This window comes from Lathyrus oleraceus, chromosome 6, assembly GCF_024323335.1.
Source record: "Lathyrus oleraceus cultivar Zhongwan6 chromosome 6, CAAS_Psat_ZW6_1.0, whole genome shotgun sequence".
In the NCBI taxonomy this organism is placed as follows: domain Eukaryota; kingdom Viridiplantae; phylum Streptophyta; class Magnoliopsida; order Fabales; family Fabaceae; genus Lathyrus; species Lathyrus oleraceus.
This window is the reverse complement of record NC_066584.1, coordinates 181,201,010-181,214,401: the sequence shown is the minus strand read 5'-3', so window position 1 is coordinate 181,214,401 and position 13,392 is coordinate 181,201,010. Positions and strand designations below refer to the sequence as shown.

Here is a 13,392-nt window from a genome sequence, read left to right as displayed (position 1 = left end):
TGATTTCTTTCTCCATGGAAGTCTAGAGTGAAATTGGTTGGTACAGGGGTGATGTACATCACCCCAGCTTTCATTTGATACCTGGATCGTGGCATTTGGTGGAGTTTTGATCTCTGTAACTTTTGGCCGACGCCAAAAGTTTTGCCGGAGAAGATGGTGGTGTACCCACCGTCTGGTTCCTAGATTGAATCATGGTCGTGCATTCTTATTTCCAGATTAGATATGAGCCACTCAATGTTATGACTAAATTAAAGGCTATATGTGATGCATTGATTGGAGTGCACCTTGGACACACACATGTGATCCACATGATTTGCCAGCTCATTTAATGAGCTCCATCCAACGCCTCCTGATTTTCCACATTTTAATTTCTGATTTCAATTTTCATTTTATTTTTTTAAATTCCATTTCATTTGAAAAAATCATATCTCCTTCATTATTGGTCCAAAAAATGTGAGACCAATTGCATTTTTCTTCTTTTAATTTCTAGTTTCTAAAAATGATTTTTAATATTTTTTATTTTATCATTTGATATTTTTTAGGAATTTTCTCTTTTCTGGTTATTTTTAATTCATTTTAAATAGTTTTTGATATTCAAAAAATACAAAAATATTTTCCCAACCTCTTTTAATGATGATGGATCTATGAAAAATAATCTAATCAATTTATTAATTGATTTGAGATTTATTTGAGATTTTAATTCAATTAGGTTATTTTTATGCATTTTTAATTGATTAAAAATAGTTTCTGACTTCTAAAAATGCTGAATTTTTTTGTCAAACTTTGTTTGACCTTGTTGAACTTAGGATAATTCACTTGGACTTTTCAAAGTTGATTTGGAGTGAATTTGAAGTTTGACCTTTCTTTATTATTTTAATTCAAGTATTATTTTACTTTTGAAAAATACTAAAAATATTTTATTTGTTTCTTGACTTCTAATCTTCATCTTGCTTCTGTTTACTAATGTTTGACCTTGATTTCATATACCTTTGGTCAATGCTTGTTGATTATCTCATTTGATTTTTATTAATGCACTTTATTATTCATCTTCTTCTTCTTCTTCATCTTTTTCTTTTTTGATCAATGAGTTAAAGATTGGTGGTTAGCCTTGATGTATGGGAGGTTTAACCTTCCTTGGTTTAAATCTAATTCATCTTGATCATGGATCAAGTGAATGGCTTTGCATTAAGGATATGTTGCTTCCTAATCAAGCAAAGAACCTAAATCAATACAAGATCATTTCTCATCTTCTTTTTGGCATGGCAAGTTGTAGGAGCTTGATGCACTAATCAAGATCTCTAACTTGTGTTGTTGCCTACATTATTATTGACCGGTCTCAGATAGTTGTGACTTCTACATAAGTCAAATTACGATTGCTTAACATAGCGCTAAATTGCCTTATGGCACACTAACTCTAACTATTAACCATTAACCATTAACATTTAATTCTTGCACTTTACATTTATGCCATTTACTATTTTTGTACATATTATTAATTTGCTTTTGCCCTTTGCTCATTTGAGCACATGTTTATGTTAATGCAATTTTCCTTTTGCTCACTTGAGCACATAATTGTGTATATACTATTGTGCTTGTGTTTTGTTTTAATTGTTGTGGACCAAATACAAAAATGGACAAAAAGGACTTAGATTCTAGGATATTCCATATGCAAAATGATGTAAAAAGGCCTTAATGTTGAAGATGGATTAGAAGGACCAAATCTCTAAACTCATTCTTGTCCATTCTTGGTTTGCTTCATGGAACTTTTTGATGTGTGTGCTTTTGTGCTAGGGATTTCTATTTGAGCCAAATTGAAGAACCATTGTCATGTGCATCTAAAGAGAGAGATCCAAGAGCCATTGGAAGATTCCTAAGAGCTTTGCTTGATTAATTGATTGCTTGAGTATACACTTATTTGCTTGCTTATTCCAAAGGATGAGAGCTACTTGGATCATCAATATGATCTCAAGAAGGGAACTCCATTTGTGGTCTTGTTTCTTATCCTTCATCTCTTGTACGTTTAGGACTTAGCCATTCTTCTTCTTCCCTCCACTCTAACCCAGGCCAAACTTTTGTGCAAACATTAACACTTGTTTTCAAACATTAGAAACCTAAGCATTATGCTTTTGATTTTCAAACTTTCTTTTCATAACACTTATTTTGAATTGAATCTTTAAGTCAACTTTGACCATGTTTTGTAAATACTTTTCATTGGTAAATATAACTCATTCAAATGCTTTTGTGGTTTCAATGGCCACTTTCTTATCAAAAACTTTTCATAACCTTTAGCTATTATGTTTGAGTTATCCTTGAGGTAGATATAATACTCACCTATATCCTTAGTGATGGACAATGAGTCTTCCATGCTTATTATAGGGTTAACCCCTCACTAGAATATTGAAGTTATCCTTACATGGTGGATTTGTGGTTTTAGGTTGAGTTTTCTCCCTTAGATAACAAAAGACCTTATGGCTTTTGGACCAATCAATTCACCAACTTGTTTTGATATTTTTACCCCGAACTACGAGGTTTGGATCCTAATCCTTTTTTTAAGATGGTACGTAGGCAATGGGTTTATCCACCCAAACACAAATTTGTAAATAATTTGTACATTCTTCTCTCATCTCCCCAATCATGTTTGCACAAATAAATTTTCACAAAATACCAACCTTACAACAATTGTGAAAATGGCTCCCTAGGAGTACCTAGGATATTTTGGATGCTTAAAACCTTCCCATTGCATAACCAACCCCCTTACCCAGATCTCTGACATTTTTTATTAGTTTTTGATTCGATAAAACTTCTCGGTTTTTGTTCGCTTTCTAACCTTTCCTTTGGATAAATAGAAATGCGGTGGCGACTCGACTTGTATGGTTTACTTTTGATTTAGTCAATAAATCTAAAGGTAACGAATACCCCGCTACACATGTGATCAGTCACCATTTATAGTAAGTTTTCATTACTGATCCGACGCAAAACAGAGACATTTGACACACTGTACACGCATTTAAGGTACAATTCGAGTAGTTTTACTTTCGTTATGTCATTTACGCATTTTTAATCTTTATTATGTTTTATTTTGTTTATTTTGATTTTATGCTGGAATAGCTGTGTTTTTGTTAGACAGATCCAGGTAGAAGAACCGGAGAACTCAGAACATGATAGTGCGAGAGTCCGGTATGAAGAAGAGCAGAAAATCCTAGTACAGGAGGCCTGACACGGCCACCAATGTCAGCTGACACGGGCCGTGTTAGGGAAAGGGAGACAGAGGAAGAAAACAGTAGCCTGACACGGCCACCCGTGTCAGCTGACACGGGCCGTGTCAGGCAGAACCTCACCCCGTGTTAGGCATGCCAATGGCGTGTCAGGATAGCCAGTAGGCTGACACGGCCACCCTTGTCATCTGACATTGGGCGTGTCAGCCGAAGCCCAATATTTCCAATTTTTCCGGGCTTTTCATTCTTCAGGCTTTGTGGAGACATCTTTGGACCTGGCCAACTGCTGCTGGGAACTTTCACTATAAAAAGAGGTCTTCTACCAAAGGAAAAATCATCCGAGAGTACAGCAAACCACAGTATTATGAAGAAATCAAGTATTACAGAGATCAAGGCATTTGGAGAGCTGAAGAGATTCATGAGCGGGAGCAATTGAAGATCAAAGTCATCCAATTACTTGTAATGTGTAATTTTTATCTTGCATTGGTTTTAAACAATATGAGTAGCTAAACCCCCTAATGCTAGGGGGTGTCCCTGATTTAGAATTGTAATGAATTTGAGTTTACATTTGCATTTATAATATTTTATTTACGGTAACCTTTTGATGTGTTTATTGCTTTCTCTTTTGGACCAATCGAGATTGATCTATGGTTATCACCTAGGCTAGACCGCCAGTGATAAGGTTTTCATCAGGTTACTCTACAGTAGATATCACCTAGGACTAGGGATACCCTGTATGAACCAGAGCATTCTCAACAGCCACTGGTATCAAGAGGATTATTGAAGCAATAGCTGCGAATGAGCATCTAGAGCTATATGACAGGTGTACCAGTCAGCCAAACGGGGTAATTGATCTTAAATTAGAGACAAATAAAATCCGTCTGGAAGACACTGTTGCTGCCGAAGTAGACAAAAAGTTGAAAGCTATGAATATAGGTACTCAACAGATAGCACAGGTTCAGCCAGCTCAAGCGAGTACTTGTGAAATCTGTAATGGACCTCATCACACAGTCTATTGCTTTGCGACCCCCCAACAAATTGAAGAGATCAAATTCTTGAAGCAGAATAATCCCCCAGGTTGGAAGAATCATCCAAACTTCTCTTGGAAAGATCAGAGAGGGAATGTTCCGCAACAAGGTACAAGGCAATATCAGACTCAGTATCAACAACAACAACAACAACAGGCACCTAAAAAGGCTGATTGGGAGATTGCCGTTGAAAAGTTGGCAGCCCACAGTATACAGTTTCAAGAAGAGACAAGGACTAATCAGAAAAACACCACAGCCTCCATCAAAAATCTCGAAGTTCAGATGGGACAGATAGCACAATAGTTAGCATCCAACTCTCAAGCCCCTGGAACCCTACCTAGTGGTACGGTAACAAATCCGCTGGAATATAACACTATTAACGTTGTCACAACCCGAAGTGGAAAGCCAACCGAGGTTAATGATATCGAAAAAGATGGATTAATAGAGGTGGATTTAGAAATCAAGGAAACACAAGTCCAAGATGAAGAAGCAATACCACCTCCTGTCCAGGATAAGGAAAAGGTTTCTAAACCCATAATCAAACTTCCTTACCCTCCACGACAGAAGAAGAAGAATCAACATGAGAAGAATTTCGAGAAATTTCTGGAAATGTTCAAGAAACTCGAAATCAATATCCCTTTTTCGGAAGCACTGGAACAAATGCCAATATATGCCAAGTTCATGAAAGACATAATTTCCAAGAAGCGTTCCACTGATAATGAACCGATCATCCTGGCTGAAACATGCAGTGCCGTTCTCCAAGGCATGAAAATACCAGTGAAAAAGAAAGACAGGGGATCAGTTACAATTCCTTGCACTATTGGTGATCGAAAATTCAAGAAGGTTCTGATTGACTTAGGAGCAAGTGTAAGTTTGATGCCACTATCCATCTATAAGAAGCTAGGCATCGGTTCTGTTCAAGACACTCGAATGACCCTTCAGTTTGCGGATCACTCAGTTCGGTGACCCTATGGTATTGTGGAAGATGTTCTTGTGAAAATTGACAAGTTTGTCTTTCCAGTCGACTTCGTCATTTTAGAGATTCCGGAGGATGAAGAGATACCTCTAATATTGGGAAGACCCTTTTTGGAAACAGGACGATGTATGATAGATATTGAGGAAGGAACTATGACCCTCAAGGTCTATGATGAAGAGTTAAAGATAGATGTGAGGAATACCATGCAATACAAAGATGATGTCGGCACAAGCAACACTATAGAAATAATCGACCAAGTAATCGCTCAAGAAAATGACCAGCAAAGACCCCGGTCACCTCTAAACCGGGTCTTAAGCTTGTCCATTTTTGAAAGTAATACAGATGAAGAAGAATCTGAGGTGCTTGCTCTTATGGAAAAACAACCTGAATGGATTAGATCTAGACCACACCGATGGGAAGATCTAAGGCCACCACCATCCGATGTCACTGAAGAACCCAAAAAAAGGGGTGAATCTGAAGCAGTTGCCAACAAATCTGAAGTAATGTATTTCTAGACACTGAAGAAAAATGTCCAACCATCATTAATGCTAGTCTACAGAGCGTCCAAGAGGCAGAACTCATTCAAGTGCTAAAAAAATACAAGGGTGCAATCGGATGGGCAATTGAAGACTTAAAAGGTATAAGCCCTACTGTTTGCATGCACAAGATCTTAATGGAGGATGACCACAAACTCGTAGTGCAACCGCAACGAAAACTTAACCCAGCCAAGAAAGAAGTGGTGCGCAAAGAGGTTATAAAACTCTTGGATGCAGGTCTAATCTACCCTATATCCGATAGTTCTTGGGTAAGTCCAGTCCACGTGGTACCCAAAAAAGGGGGCACAACGGTAATAAAGAATGAAAAGAATGAGTTGATTCCAACCCGCACTGTTACAGGGTGGAGAGTGCGCATCGATTACTGAAGGCTAAATTTGGCAACAAGGAAGGATCACTTCCCATTACCATTCATTGATCAAATGCTAGAAAGGTTAGTAGGACACGAGTACTATTGTTTCCTAGACGGTTATTCATGGTACAACCAGATTGCAGTTGCTCTGAAAGACCAAGAGAAGACAACATTCACATGCCCCTATGGTATTTTTGCTTATAGAAGAATGCCATTTGGCTTGTGCAACGCACCAGCCACATTTCAAATGTGTATGACATCTATTTTTGCTAACATGCTCGAAAAGCATATGGAAGTATTTATGGATGACTTCTCGGTGTTCGGTTCTTCATTTGATAACTATTTGACTAACCTATCACTTGTTTTAGAAAGATGCCAACAAACAAATTTGATCCTGAATTGGGAAAAATGTCACTTCATGGTCCGAGAAGGAATCGTATTGGGACACAAGATCTCCAACAAGGGTATCGAAGTGGATATAGCAAAAGTGGAGGTAATAGCAAACTTACCACCACCAGTAAATGAAAAAGGCATCTGAAGCTTCTTAGGACATGCGGGTTTCTACCGCAGGTTCATAAAAGATTTCTCCAAGATTGCCAAACCATTGACTAGTCTGCTGGTAAAAGATACCCCGTTCTTATTTGACAAACACTGCAGGAAAGCCTTCGAGACCTTAAAAAAAGAGCTGGTGTCAGCACCCATAGTTATTGCCCCAGATTGGTCTCTTCCTTTTGAGATAATGTGTGATGCAAGTGATAACGCAGTGGGGGCGGTATTAGGGTAACGCAAGGAGAAGCTCTTGCATGTGATTCACTATGCAAGCCATGTACTCAACCTTGCTCAGATGAACTATGCTACCACAGAAAAGAACTCCTGGTGGTGGTATACGCCTTTGACAAATTCAGATCCTATCTGCTGGGATCAAAGGTAATTGTTTATCCACGTTATCAAGAATCATTCAACACCCATCAATAGCCACGCTATCTCAGTAGCTAACCGGCCATAATTATGGATCCAGATTTGAAATAAAAAGGTGGTGGCCGGGACGGGAATCATAAGAATCACCTGCAACGTCAACGACTGGATCAATTGCTTAATCGATTGAAAGGTGAAAGGGAGGAATCTCGTTAGACTGGAACGGGCTATTGATTGGATTTAGAAAAGAGAGTAGGTCCCCTTTTTTAGGCAAGAAATGGGATAATAGATCTTTCTATCTTACGCAAGTTCTGCTTTATCCTTCTTTCGTTCTGAGGCTTTCTTCTCTTATTTATTTTAGTTAAGACATTTTTCTAAAAGGTTAGCTGAATATCCTGTAGCAGAGTGGATTTACGGTATCCCCCCTCCTCACTCTTAGAGTGCCAAAACCAAGACCAATTGACCCACGGGCAAAGGCGTAGGAAGCACAGGTCAAAGAAGCAGCACTCGCCGCAGGAGATCGAACAGATCCGGTTGGTTGATTCAAGTCTAAGTAGCATAAAAAAAAGCGAGATACAGTGGTTTATCCCCATTGACCGAGTGAAGTAACAGCAGGCATGGCATCATAGGCAAAAATAAAAAAGGCCTTGATTGACACGTACGTAGGTTCTGGTGGGAACATAGACATCTCACTCCGTGCTATGAACAAAGGAGCGCGTAAATCATTCATTCTTAGGCCCCGCCTAAACACTCCCACAACGGATAGAGAGTCACTATGGCTAGATCAAAAGAACACATGAAAGGAATAAATCTACAAAGACTGATGGTTGAGAAAGAACTATATAGATTGGTGAGGCTACCGGCTCTGTTGCTGATTCAACTCAATCGACAGATGAAACTAGCTCAGATGCTGCCTCCCCCTTATGGTGTTGCTCCTGATTCTCGGTCAACTAAATGAAATCAACGGCCAACTACTGACTGAGTCAATGTAAACTGGATCAATAGGAAAAAGTTGCATTCCGTTCCGTCAGAGGTTTATATAAAATATAGATCTCAATCTCGCTTTCGAACCAAAGAAAGACTATGGCTATAAAAACAGTAATTGCCGCAAACTACAGTTTGTTCCGTAATTTTATGGTGGTGCTTAGATAGTCACTGATGCTGGTTTAGAAAAAAATTATTAAAATGGAACTGGAACTCGGTCTCAATTTGTGGGGTAGGGATCTCGAAATGAAATAGGGTTCCTTGAGCGCTTTAAGCTGGATTTTATTTGAATTCTTATTATTCTAATGTGCTACCACCTTTGTTCTTGCTTCTCCTTCGGATCTTTGGCTATCTCAGATGCTCTTACTAAGGGATGTTGTAACATCACTCCTAGGAACTAACACAGATGTCGGCACCTCATTAGGGGAAAGACTAAAACATACCGGCCATTTCTATTCATTTCCCACCATTGCATTTTTTTTCTTTCACGAACGATTCCATCTTATCATACATCATTTCCCGAGCCGGGCATGAGCTACTCCCATCTAGCCAATCTCGGGGATCTTAGCAGCTGCCCTTCTTTCTACTGGGTATGAACTCAAAGAATCTCCTTTTTTGGACAGCCCCCCTATCTTGAAAGGCCAGCTTCTGTGGCATTCCCTCATTGCAGAGAGGCTTTCGCTTAGCAACCTTTACCATAAGCGAAATCTTAATTGGTGATCTCAATGAAATTAAGGGCATTCGAAAAAGACTCTAGGATCTTATACTGTCTTGAATCGAGGATTTTATTCCTTCCCTCCCTCCAGCTCTCTAGTTCTCTTCCTTCGGCTCTCTTTTTAGGTATTCCACTGGTGTGTCTATTCACCCATCTCTTAAAAAGTCTAACTCGGGGAAGGGAATAATTTATTTAAGAACAACGTTCGTTTAACTCCGAAACGAGCCCTAGAAGAGGATCCTATCCGCTCATGGAAGCCAGTCACACAGCTCTAAAAACTAGAACTCAAGAAAGTATGAATAATTGCTCCAACTCCATAACTCACTAACCACAGAAACAGAGAGAAGCAACTCGGAACGGCAAGTTCGAACTGAAAGAGCTACTGAACTAACTAAACAATAAGAAGTTAAAGAGGAAGAGTAGTTTTTTAAGCAGATAGTCTTCTGAACTACGTACACCCAAGTCTTCCACTCGTCCGCGCTTCCCCTAGTGAGTGAGGGTCGATAAAAATTATCATCATTCTATCGAATGAAATTAGTACGCCTGGTGAACCATGCCCGACCCTTTTGTATAAAAAAGAGAGATAATCCCCTCAATCAATTCTTTTACTTTGAAAGGAAATACACCTCTGTTGGAGGCCTAAGACGAAGAAACGCAGTTGCTCGATTGAAAGGTGAGGACGCAGAACTTCCCTTTTGGCTTCCTTCTGCTAGGAAATTGGACTCTGACTGAGTGTGAATGACCGACTTGGCATTCTCCGCCGGCCTCCTTGCTACGTTGAAAGAACACAGGGAGTAGAGCGGCCCGTCTGAGTACATAAGATATTGTTTACCAGAAGAGGTTGTTGGATAAGTCCCCGGATAGGGAGATTCGGATAAACGAAAGGGGCTTGTCCTCACTTACTTGAGCAAGGAATGAAAGACTCGCTTGCTTAGCGCAGGACGGAACAAGAAAGGAAAGAAAAAGAGAAAGACCCATAATTCAACTAAGAGAAAAGCAAGTAGCACAATCCCCTCACCTAGGGATAAGACCCCTTCTGATTCTTGTACGTATACTAGATCTGTCTGGATTGGATCTACTAGAAGAGGTATAACTCGAGTGATGCCTCTATTTATGCCCTTAGGCAGGAGGAGCGACTGGGCTCTCTCGATTCATAGCAACTCGGAGAGGGGATGGCGGAACTTAAACCAGTACTTGTCTGGCATGGCCGGTTTAAGAATTCCTTTTAGAGATAGAGCTAGAAGCGCGGTTAAGCTATCACGCTTAGTGACATAAACAAACTAGCACCCTAGGGAAGAATCTTGGTCAAACCCGAAAGAAAAGCTACTTTAAGATAAGAAGAAAACCGAGGGGTTTCGTCTGTCGAATAGTTACCAAGGAAAGCAAGATGCTGTGGAAGGAGGGAAACCCGCTAACTACAATTTTATAGTTACCTTAGCCTGGTAAACCCGACACCTATGAGGATATCCGGGGCATTCTCCTCACTTTCGGGAGAAATGCACGACTTGATAGCTCATCTGCAGCCCTTCTCTTGCTCGGGCGATAGAAGCACACTCCAGAGACCTGCCCGCTTAGTTACATAAACAAAGAAGCTCCCTGGGGCAAGGAAAGTTAGCCACCTCTTTCACCCTCGGAGGGGTTTCCTTCGATAGAGGATTAGGAAGCGCATGACTACTATATTACTTGGCAGGTTTCATCATTCTTCCACCTCGAGGGATCGATGTGGGAAGGGCGCTTTCCACTATATGAGCTAGGAAAGCCCGTCTTTTGAATGAATTAACAAACCTTTTCCCTCCGTGGAGTGAGATCATCACGAGAAGGTTTTAGAAAACCGGGGATTTTCGCTTAAAGAGCGATCTATCTCCGTAGACTCATATCAAAATCGAATCGTTTTGACCTGGCTTAAAAAGACGCGATTTACGAATGAACAAAGAAGAAGCGAAGCGGGGAAGCCTTATTCAATCAACTGCAATAAGAAGAAGGACATGCCTGCACCTAGGAATAAATCCAAAACGTCGAGGTCTCGACGAGCCGTTAATTTATATTACACAAATTGTTGTGGACATAGTAAACCTCCTACTAAGAGAGGGAGACCAATCCCCAGGAAAGGGAAGTCCGGCTAACTCTACATTTTTTATAAATTTACTATATAGGATAGGGGCAGGTCTCGTTCTGTTGAAAGTGTTCGTAGCGCTGCTGGTTTAGTTCCCCACTCGGATTGTCGGGGGAGGGGAATTGCACATTTGGTTTGAAACTCTCTATCTAAGAGTCTTAGGTTCTAGAAAACCTTAAAGTAAGATGCAAGCTTAGTTGAGTTCAGTTACGCCAAGTAATTGCATATAGAGAAGAGAAGTAGCCGTTGAAGCAATAGAAATATCATAAGAGAGAGAAGAAAGCTAGTTTTTTGCCCACCAAATCCCATGTCTTTCTTGGTTGGTAAACCCAACCGGCGATTTACATTACAACAAGTCTTTGCTAAAAGAAAGCAAAGCGGATAACTTTTACTGTGAATATATAATCATGCCAAGTTGGCGCGAGTTTTTTAGAGCAAGAAAAGAATATGAACGAGGAGAAAGCATTCGTTATCTTTATATGGATAGCCAATTCTTATGAAGATATTGTTTGTATTCTTTACCCGGAAAATGGGTTTACTATTTTGAAAGATCGGAACATGGGAATAGATATGGTACCAAAACGGACTACCTATTTCAATTTTTGTGCTTTCTTAAATTGCATACCTATACAAGGGTTCAAGTTTCGATCGATATTTGCGGAGTTGATTATCCCTCTCGAAAACGAAGATTTGAAGTGGTCTATAATTTACTGAGTACTCGGTATAACTCACGCATTCTTATACAAACCAGTGCAGACGAAGTAACACGAATATCTCCGGTAGTCAGTCTATTTCCATCAGCCGGCCGGTGGGAGCGAGAAGTTTGGGATATGTTTGGTGTTTCTTCCATCAATCATCCGGATCTACGCCGTATATCAATAGATTATGGTTTTGAGGGTCATCCATTATGAAAAGACCTTCCTCTGAGTGGATATGTAGAAGTACGCTATGATGATCCAGAGAAACGTGTGGTTTCTGAACCCATTGAGATGACCCAAGAATTTCGCTATTTCGATTTTGCTAGTCCTTGGGAACAGCATAAGCGACGGATAATTCAGAAAGAATCATAATAGGTCCAGCTCTATAGGATAGGGGACAAATCAATAGGAAATGCTATTTGCTTTGTAAGAAGAAGAATAAACTGATATGAAATGAAAGAGTTCGCGGGAATTGTTTGATCGTCGGATATCATTTTCAAATAGTAGTGAGAAGTCTTATCGAACGATTTCCTGCAATTCTTCCCAGTATGTCATGAGTAAAGAATCCAGCTACAACTCTCGATCTATACAAAACGCACTGCACTGGGTTTTTGTGTTTCTTTCGGTTTCATTGATAGCAGAAGAGCCTGACTCTATAGGATTAGGGGCACTAGCGCTTTATTTTAAAAATTAAAAGTAAAAAGTAAAGGGGCCTGAAAACGTAACGTAATAGGCTGCTATTCTAGGCTCGCTCCGCCCCTTATTGGAAAACTAAAGCGCTAACGCGCCTTATATTCTTTTTTTTTAGTAAAGCAAAGCCGCCAGGCGCTCACGTTTTTTGTCGTCTGGGTGGAAGCTGGCGGCAGGGCTTGCTTAACCGTATATATGGAATCGGGACTCGCCCTGGATCTCCGAATAGCCTCACCTGAAACTGGTAGACACACTGAGCCACCACGTACCCCTCTCGCCCGTCGTATGCTAGGGATGGTCACACTAGCCCCTCGATGGCATGGCGGGATTTCCCATTGACTGTTCCTGAGGTGAGGTCATTCATTCTTTTGGGAGATCCTTAATCCTGGAAAGAAGGAAAGACATCAATCCAGACCGGCAACACCCGAAAAGGAGTCTTAGCTTTAGGTAGTCTTTCCACGCTTGGCTTTGCTAGGCAGGCTTCCCCGGTCGTACCGTTCGTAAATTCCTTCCGTTCTCCGCCAATTCTTTTTTAATTTTATTTTGCTTCCATTGTCTTGCTGAACTGCTTTTCCTGCTGAAGCTTTTACGGGGGCTTTTGCTCATGCCGATTCAGAATGCTTTCTCATTAAAATATTAAATCTCTCTTTTGTGTCCATTCACCGAGACGAGCACAAGACAGTGCTTGGAGATTAGATCTTGTCTTCTTTCGCTTGGTTTCCCCAGGTGGTGCGGTTGGGGAGTAGAGACCTCAATGTCGGGTCGTTCCAAAGTGACTTGCTATTACTGCTGCAGTGCTTCTTGTTCATCATCCAGGAATTTCTTTAGAATCTTTGCCTTCCTTACCAGGAATTGGATTCGAACCAAGTATAAGATATTAAAAATGTCGGAGAATACCCGGTATTTGAGTTTTTAGCATTAACACGATTAAATCTTCTTTTTTCCTAGCCGATTCTTCCCTTCCTTCTCTTCTCACTCCCCGGGTTTAGCTCCCGACTGGAGGGAGAGGGGCAAGGCATTAGGGATAGCAGCTTTCGTCTCCAGTAATGGATAAGGTGGTAGTGCAAAATTTCGGAGTAGCCGTAATGGAAGAACTTTTAGCTTGGTTGTCCGGCCCTCTTCACCGATCTCCTAGCCCTACGAATCAAACAT

The 13,392-nt window shown here is 40.4% G+C and overlaps 1 pseudogene; it reads left to right on the top strand.

Annotated features, from left to right (window-relative positions):
- The first annotated feature begins 10,880 nt into the window (after window positions 1-10,880).
- LOC127097825 (NADH dehydrogenase [ubiquinone] iron-sulfur protein 3-like) lies at window positions 10,881-12,012 on the top strand (annotated as a pseudogene).
- The last annotated feature ends 1,380 nt before the right edge of the window (window positions 12,013-13,392 follow it).